The following is an 8,735-nucleotide window of genomic DNA, read 5'->3' as shown; positions in this document are numbered from 1 at the left end:
GACATGATCAGGTCCCACAGGCGTCCAGGTCACGTCGCTGTCCACCTGGGGYCAGCAGTGCTTGGCGCAAACTGAGCGTAGCTGCAACCCAAAGCCRACTGATGGCCGAGAGAGCTGGGCCTGTTCAGCCTGAAGAAGAGAAGGCTGAGGGGGGACCTGATCAGCGTGTATAAATACCTCAAGGGAGGCAGTGAGGAGGATGGGGAGGCCTCTTTTCAGTGGTGGACAGTGATAGGACTAGAGGAAACAGCCACAAACAGAAGCACCAAAAGCTCGCAGGAACTTAAGGAAAGATTTCTTCACAGTGAGGGTGACAGAGCCCAGGAACAGGCTGCCCAGAGAGGCTGTGGAGTCTCCTTCTCTGGAGATCTTCCAAACCCACTTGGACGCAGCCCTGTGACACGTGCTSTAGGTGACCCTGCGTGTGCAGGAGGGTTTGGACTAGATGACCTCTGAAGGTCCCTTCCAACCTTAAGGATTCTGTGATTCTGTGATGGGAATGTGGACCTGCTGGGGCAGTGAGGCCTGCAGATGACATTTTGTGCTCTCAGAAAAGCATTGATGGAACCAGTCTCTGCTGGTCTCTGCTACCATGGTCTTCACTACTGCAGAGGCTACCTCAGGATCCAGAGTCTCCTACAAACTACTAGCAACTGTTTCGCTAGGTGAAACCAGCCCAGGAAGAGGCCAGGCACAGATAAATGACTGACAACAGTGGCAAACAGGCCTAAAAGCCAAACGGTCCTGACCCTTGGAAGTCTTGGATTTAGAGATATGGTGAAATACATTGAAAGGTCTTGGTCTATGATCTAATAACTTTTCCAAGCTTTTCAAAGCTCAAGCATTTTACTAATGCTGAAGCAGGAAGTCATCTATGAAAAAGTATCCCAGACCTTGGGCTGCTTCTCCAGCCACTATCCACGAAACACATGGGACTGACTCATTTCAAAGATGCTGTGCTCAACTTAAGTAACACAACCTAGTAAAACATGAGGATGAGGGTCCAACAATCAGGATGGGCTCAGCAGCCCTGTAGTTGTCCCTCGTCTACCAAAAATGAATCCTTTGTTTCATTTATCCCACGTCCAGAAGTCAGACTTGGCCAGAGCTGATTATCCCAGCTCCCCCRTTGTCAGCAGAGAGAGGATCGGCAAGCTGCCAAGAGTGATTCATTCCTCCCCAGAATATTGCATCCTTGCAAATCTTTGTACAGGATATGTCTTTGTCATGAGAAACTGATGATAATAGCTCTTCTTCTAATGGAAGCAGCAGCAGCAAAGCAAAATATTCTTTGTTGATAACGGGCTGCGAATGGCTCTGATGGTGATTTTTCTGCATGTGTTTCTGTGTGAGCTCAAAAAGATCAGTGCTCTCCCACTGTTCTGTTCCCAGAGCATGGTTATTAGCATCCATTTCATCTCCCTCCTGGATCTCGAGGGTACCAGAGAGAATTGTGCAGCCTTTTCTAGYGACTGTGCATATATTAGTGGTATTAGAAAATGCTTCACCTTGTGTGAAGCCCTAACCTGGTCTTTTTCACGCTTGTGCAGTACATTGGACATCGTAACACTGTCCCATAAGGGGCACGGAAAGCAGCAGTGGGGGGTTTACCTGGTGTATGAGGTGTACCAGCATCACGTTGCCCACAGGTCTCAGCTGGGCTGAAGGTTCCTCCATGAGATGGGCACAGGCACCACCACTTCGCATTGGAAACGCTGCTGCACCCTTCTGTGGGCAGCGCAGAGCAGGAGGCAGCAGGAAGAGGGTGAAGCCAGGGACCTTCTCCAGCTGCGTGTGCCTGTCTCAGTGGCTGCAGAGCCCATGAGCAGAGCTGAGCAGTGCTTGCTGCCTCAGCTTGCTCTCTGGCTTTTCTGCTGCTTTTGAATGCAGATGAAATTCTCAGTTTCTCATAATAAAGGTGCATGGCTTTGTGAAAAGAAACATTTTCAAAGAGCCACAGGTGCCTTCATAATTAAACTCAACTGAATGCTTTTAAAAACACATGCTTTACTGATGACACGAATGACCCTAACTTGCTGTTATACTGTGAGTGTCCTGTGTTTGATGCAAGATTTGAAAAAAACCCTGCAATGTCCTTCTATACATTTGCACTTGGACAGTGTTATTTACTCTCACTAGCAGACATTTTTTTGCTGAACAGGTATGTACATTTACGTTCAGACAATCAGCCTTCCCACTTGAAGCAAATTTATCAAAAACACAATTATTTTTTAAGAAGAGAGACAGGCAATGTCTCTAGTTCTGCATCATGTAGATCTGCTGTAGAGCAAGGCAGTTGCCTAAAACATAGCACMCAGTCCAGGGGAGCATAGGAGCACATGACTAAATAATAGGACAAAAATTAATCCTGTGCTGTGTCAGCACCTCGTGCCCACAGATCGTTTCAGTGTTGTGTGAGAGCTCTGATGTTTGCAACATCTGTATTTGTACATCAGCACCACATGCAGCTACATCTAATCCCCAAATCCCAATCAACCGGGGAAATAAAATCTGTGCAAGAAATACTTAGGACAGACCATTTTTCCCCTCTGACAGCAGAAGGGTCTTCAGGCACATTCCAAGAATAGCAACCAGATGTACCCAAGTATCTTCCATACAGTTTGGAACATTCTGTAGTTTCTGAAACACTGCCTGATAATTTTAGCCCAGTGGAATAAGGGGAGGGCCTCGTGACATGTTTTTTTCCAATATCCATGCCAATAGCCGAAGCATCAAGCTGTGCATARTCCATAGTCAAGGCAACATGTTGCCCAACAGTCTTCTGTGCCCAATAGGAGGCAGGACTATGGATGCCTCAAGCGCTTCTCTAAATTGCAGCTTGCTGTATTTCTCAGMCTTTTATCTGTGCAGAATAAACAAAATGGCAGAGTACCCATGAACATGCACAGGAGCTTTGTTCAAGCACCACGTGTGAGTTTAGTTTAGTGCAAATGCATTCKTGATTGCTCCATGTAGCAGAAACCTCACCTCAAGTTTAAGTGCCATCAAAACATAAATGTCATTAAAGATCAGGACACTGCTTGGGCACCACTTCACTTTTTGTTAATGCAGTTAACAGTTAAAGTGTGTGGATGGAGGCTGCTCTACGGTGCACTCTTTCTAAGAAAGTTAAAAATATCCAGTACCTTACCTAAAGATCTGATCTCCTGGCCTTTACAGTGGATGGCACAGTCTGAAATTCTGAAAGCAATTTCTTTTATTTTCCTGCAGAAATCTTCTCCAACATATTTGAGAAGTTTCTAATCACAAAGGCAGAATTCTTCAAGATTTACAATTTAAGTTTTGGTCTCAGTGTCAACTTTTTTCCTCCCTGGCTCTCAGAAAAGATAATTTGCTGTTCAAATAACTGAATGGAATTTTACATTTGAAGAACACTACTTGTGACTGCAGTCTCTTGACACGGAGTCCCATGACTAAATCTCATCATTAGTGACTTGGCAAGGTTGAGCTTGTAAGACAGCAGTGTGAATCCAAACAAATTTGTAAAAGCTTTGTTTTGCATTGAAAAACTTCAGAAACAAACAAACAAAAATACTTCCTCTTGAAGGTTTTTGTACACACACACATGCACATGTAGAAGTATTTTTCCCCTACAAGCTCCATCTGACATAAGAATTGATCMCAGGATTTGGGAGCTACAAAAATTCCAGTCTCATCTACTAGCAATTCACTTGTTCTTCCTATCACTCCCAAGGGCAACTATCTACAACAAAATTATCAAAGGTTTTCACATCTGTCTCTCCTTTCTGTGCAAATAAAAGTAGTTTTTCATGATGGTGGAGATGATCTGATATCGATTTGCAAGCTAAAGCTGGTTATGGCAAGTGCCTTGATTCAGAACTGTATGACCTAAGTTTTTCAATAAATAWAAATATATACGTATATCTTTGGTAATTATGAAGTAATTATTTCATATTTTTAAAGCCTTCCTTTAGGGGTTTATTTAATTGAGTTCAATGGAGATGATTTACATACTGGGGAGCATTTWTCTTGCTGTTATATTGTCCTCCTCAGCTTACAGTTGTATTTTATGGCTTTTTTTTTAAGAACTGCACTCATAGCATAAAAAACAATCTTTCAATTTGTTTTCCAAAATCTGCAGCCCAAAAGCGCTATTTTTTGGAAACGCAAGAATGAACTGAGATACAGTGCTTCATTAGTGCAGGCAGATTTGCAGCTGATATCCCCAAATGAAATCCAGGGAAATAAAATTCAATACTACTTTCCAACAAGCCAGTCTTAGGTTTACCCCAAATGCCTATTACTATTCAGCTTGCAGGCTCATCTCTGGCACTCCCTGTAGTTTATTCATATATTTCCTACATCGATTAACCTCTGTAAAGTCAATTACAAAGCACTATAATAATACTAATAGTGGCACATGTAACCACACCTCATGTTTTGAGAAGTTAGAACTTGTGACGTGAATTAWTAGATAACACATAGAAAAGTCACTTGGAAAAAAAAAACAATTATCATCAACTAAAGGAAATAACCCTTATCACACACACACAMAAAGTTGGTGCATRATTAACCTTTACAATGCACAATTATATGCTAGAAAGAARCAATSAAAGAAGATGAAAAAGCAACATGAGGGAACAAGCAGTGCCYTCTGGAAGRGCTATTGCATYATCACTGTGGTTTTACATCCTACTTAGTTTAACAGAACAACAAGCTATGTTAGGCCAATAGTTACTGAGGCAATCAGGACCATTGACATTACAAAAATCATGAAATTAACCCAAGGTTAGACTCACCTCCCCCTGCTTCTCACAGGTTCTATTATTATATGGTAATACATCCTGTAATAACATCTCTCTCAGATGATACCAATGTTTATTAATCTGTTTATTAATCTTTGGGTAATTAATATTGCTTTACAGCAGAACCACTGCATCAGATCAGAGAATACCCACCTTTAACCATGCCTAGGGAAGGGTTTAAGGTGAGAGGAAACATATGGCAATGCTTCTCCAGGATCCCCTCTGGCCCCCTCAGAGATTTGGCTCAGCGCCTGTGAGTGCTGTGAGCCAGGTGCAGGCCCTCTGCATAGCAGCCATCAGTAGGTGATGAAGAGTCATCCCCTTCCATAATAGTTAGGATACTGTAAAAACAAGTTGGATGGGATAATGGTTGATATTTCCGACAATGATCTACTGGAAAAAAGGTATTTTTAGCACTATTCCACCAAAAGCCAAACTCTGGAGGCACTGTCCTTCTCCTGCACAACACACAGCAGCAAGGCAGTATTTCATGCTGTCTACTGAATGCTGGACCAACCAWCCCCAGCAACACTGTGTGACATTAGCTACTTGTGTTAATGGCAGAATGATGTCTTCCCATTGCCACAGACATTACACACACTTTCCAGGAGAAAGAATGGGGAGGGAGACAATTTTTAAATCAAACTAAGTGCAAAAATTGTTAGAAATGGGCATCTTTTCCCACTCCAAAATCCTGTGGGCTTTTCTATGCAGCTTTGAGTAGCATTTGAGGCTTTGCAGGATTGCTGTAAGGAAGAACTACTTAGAGCTAGGCTCAAATTTTGTGCTAACCTGGCTACACACCTTATAAGACTGCATGATGGCATCCTGCTCTATACATGTTATTTTTTTAAGTCAACGTGGTCTAACTGGGTTTCACAACTGGGAGCATTTGTAAAGTGTGGCCTCTGTGCTGCAGGCAAATGAAACTGTTCTCCTTTCTTGTCAGATAAAAGACGAACCCCAGTTGAGGGCAMGTCAAAGCACCCAGGCCTGCCTGTGCATTGCCCACTCCCAGGGGCTTTTCCCTGGGTGTTAAGCAACCCCAAGATTATTCCCTTTGGTTATTTTGCTTCACTTTCAGGAATGCTGATGGAAGAATTACATTTGAGCTTTTGGTGCTGGTGCTGGTTCTGGTTAGCCTTGCCACAGAGCAGCAAGCAGTGGGATGAGATGCTGTTAGCATACCATGGCCTCCTCCCCATGCATCTCCATTGCTTCCTGCTGGGATAACTTGTACTGCTTTCCTTCAATACAGGAAGTGGGTCACAGATTTAAACAGAAACATACGGGATTAGAATTTCAGAGGGAAACTTCTCAGGCAGTACAAAGGGGTGAACAATAGCAAAGAGCATCTGGCTTTTGTTAAGATGCACAGTCCAGAAGGATTAGACCCACCCGGAAGGCTAATCAGTGTCATCTGATGCAGTCAGCTTGGTTCAGAATATGTCTCTCCGGTTTCTGAATGCAATATAAATAATAAATAAGATGACATGAACACCCCTAGAGTCACAACAGGGCTGCCMCAGAGTATAGCTGCCCAAGTCTGTTGAATTTAATGAGAAGACTGTAGAAAAGAAACCTCCCATGACAGAGCAACTCTACAGGAGAAGAGCATGACCTAAAGGTCATTTCACTGCTACAAACTGAAGTATGAATTTATAGTGACCTGTTGCTGAGCTACTTGAACTATTGCCTGGCCAGGTGAGTCAAGCAGCAACTCTCTTATGGAAAAAGATTTTAAAGGACTGGGAAAAGCTTTGAGYTTCACCAACCCATTTTGGTTAAATTAATTTGTAGGGAGCTTCTATTTGCCTCCTTCTCACCATCTGGCAATGCCTCAATACTGGAAATTCTCTACTTTAGTAACAAAAGGCTTCTGAAAAAGYCTGCTCAGATTATTTCTATCAATGAAGGAAAAATTTAGGAGGGAGACCTAAAAAAATGTATGGTGAAAAAAATAAACATAGGAAAGATCAATTTTTATAGTTAGCTTGACATGGAATTGTCTTCATATAAAGTCTTCCATAATAAAGTAACTATATGCACCACAACACACATGAGATGTCTCCCCCGTGTATATGCTACCTTAMTAATCAGGATATTCACCATAGCTCAAGGAGATTGAGTTCAGTTTCATCCTATGCCTAAGGAGATTCATAGTCTTTGGAGAGTGAGGCAATCACTGGAAATAGGCCATTTTGGGATGGGTTTGTGGGATCTGCTTCTAAAAATGCTCAGTTCTGAATAAAAAGTGAAAGGCCCATTTCTGCAGAAAGAGGTTCATGAAATCTGTAGGTGGGTACTCCTAGCACAGGTGTGAGGAAGCCAGTCAGGAGGATCCGATTCCACAGTTGCTTATGTGTTTTACATAATCTGGCCATCAAAAGAATGGAGATAAATAGGTAAATCATGGGAATTCTCAKCCATGGTCAATCATGCAATATCCTATTTCCAAGAATACATGACAATAGAGTTGAATAAGGGTATGAGGAAAATATATCTTTAAAGCAGCAGGATTCTTGAGTTTTGCTTTGTCACTCCCTCCCCCATTGCTACTGAGAGTATTTACAGTCTGGATTGCTGTTGATCTATGATACTAAAGGACTTCTTTTTATTAGACATTTCACTGATACTTCTCAGAGGAGATGGCAGATCAATAAAGCAATTGTAGTGTTTCAATGAAGAGAAGAAACAGGATTCAAAAATAGTGAATTCTGGAGCGTCCTTTTTCTTTTGATACCCCATGCCCACAGAGACCACCTGCTAGTTCAACCTGCCCACAACTTGTCCTGCCCGAGGTCACCAGGGACCTCCCTGCTGGACCTTTAGAGAGAAGGGCGGTCATTCAATCAACAGTCACTCAGCAGAAGGAAAAAAACAATTATATATAATTGTAGTAATGCCAGGAAAGAAATCTCAATAGTATATAACATTTTAAAGTGCAAATAATAGGCCACATGCAATGCAGGGTGTCTAAAATGAGAGTTCAGGGTCACAGGGAAAATTCAAATGCTGTATCTTGATTAAAAAAAAAAAGGAGAGAGAGAAAAAAAATCAATCAGTATGCACTCCCTAGGCGTTTCACCTCTAATTGAAGAGTGAATTGTGTTTACTTACCTGCTCATGTTCTTGACTGTCTCTCAGTAAATGGATCGTGATTATACTACATAAGAGTCAGGGTTTGACTTTCTCATGATCCCACAGGAGTGGAATCAGTAGAAATTCCACACCAAATGCAAGAAAGACTGAACCCTGCAAAAAAACTTTATTGTACAAAAGAGAAAAAAATATGTATTTTTAAATACTGATGGTAGCTCTTCCATTTCCTGCTTCCACAGTTGAAGAATGCAAAGGAGTTACCACCCATCTTAAAAAGGAAAAAAGAACTATTAATTGTATTGAGACTAGCAAAATGGTCAAGGACATTCAAGGAGATTGCAAACTACTGTTTTCTGAGTGTACTTAAAGTCATGCTATACCTCATGTAGATTTATATACATAGGAAGCATCTCAGACTTTTATATGATGCATATTTCTCAGGTCCTCAAGTTCTACTTGTTTTAAAATTGTTCAAGATCAACTGTAAGAGCAGCTTAAGTGAATTAAATGACACATGCTTTTTTTCTGGTAAACACATTTCCATTTAAACCTTGTCATCACTGAAGCTGAATGATGAACTTTATGCAGCATTTATGAATGAAGAAAAATTTATCAAAACAAGCTGGGAATTTGAGCGAACAYGGATGCAAAGAAAAGAAAAAAGCCACAGGAAATTAAAAGAGATTCTAAACCTTTCAGCCAAACCACTTTCTGTATGACTTAGTAAGCAAAAAAGCAAATAAAATTCCCCATTGCTTTACTATGATGGAGCAGATTTTTGGACTGTTATCCTTGCATTGTAGAAGGGTTTTATAGCTGGAGTGGCAATAATTAGGTAGAATGATC

The sequence above is a fragment of the Nothoprocta perdicaria genome, unplaced genomic scaffold (assembly GCF_003342845.1).
Source record: "Nothoprocta perdicaria isolate Ctin4 unplaced genomic scaffold, notPer1 scaffold_87, whole genome shotgun sequence".
In the NCBI taxonomy this organism is placed as follows: Eukaryota; Metazoa; Chordata; class Aves; order Tinamiformes; family Tinamidae; genus Nothoprocta; species Nothoprocta perdicaria.
The sequence above is the reverse complement of the archived record's forward strand: the minus strand, read 5'-3'. Positions refer to the sequence as shown.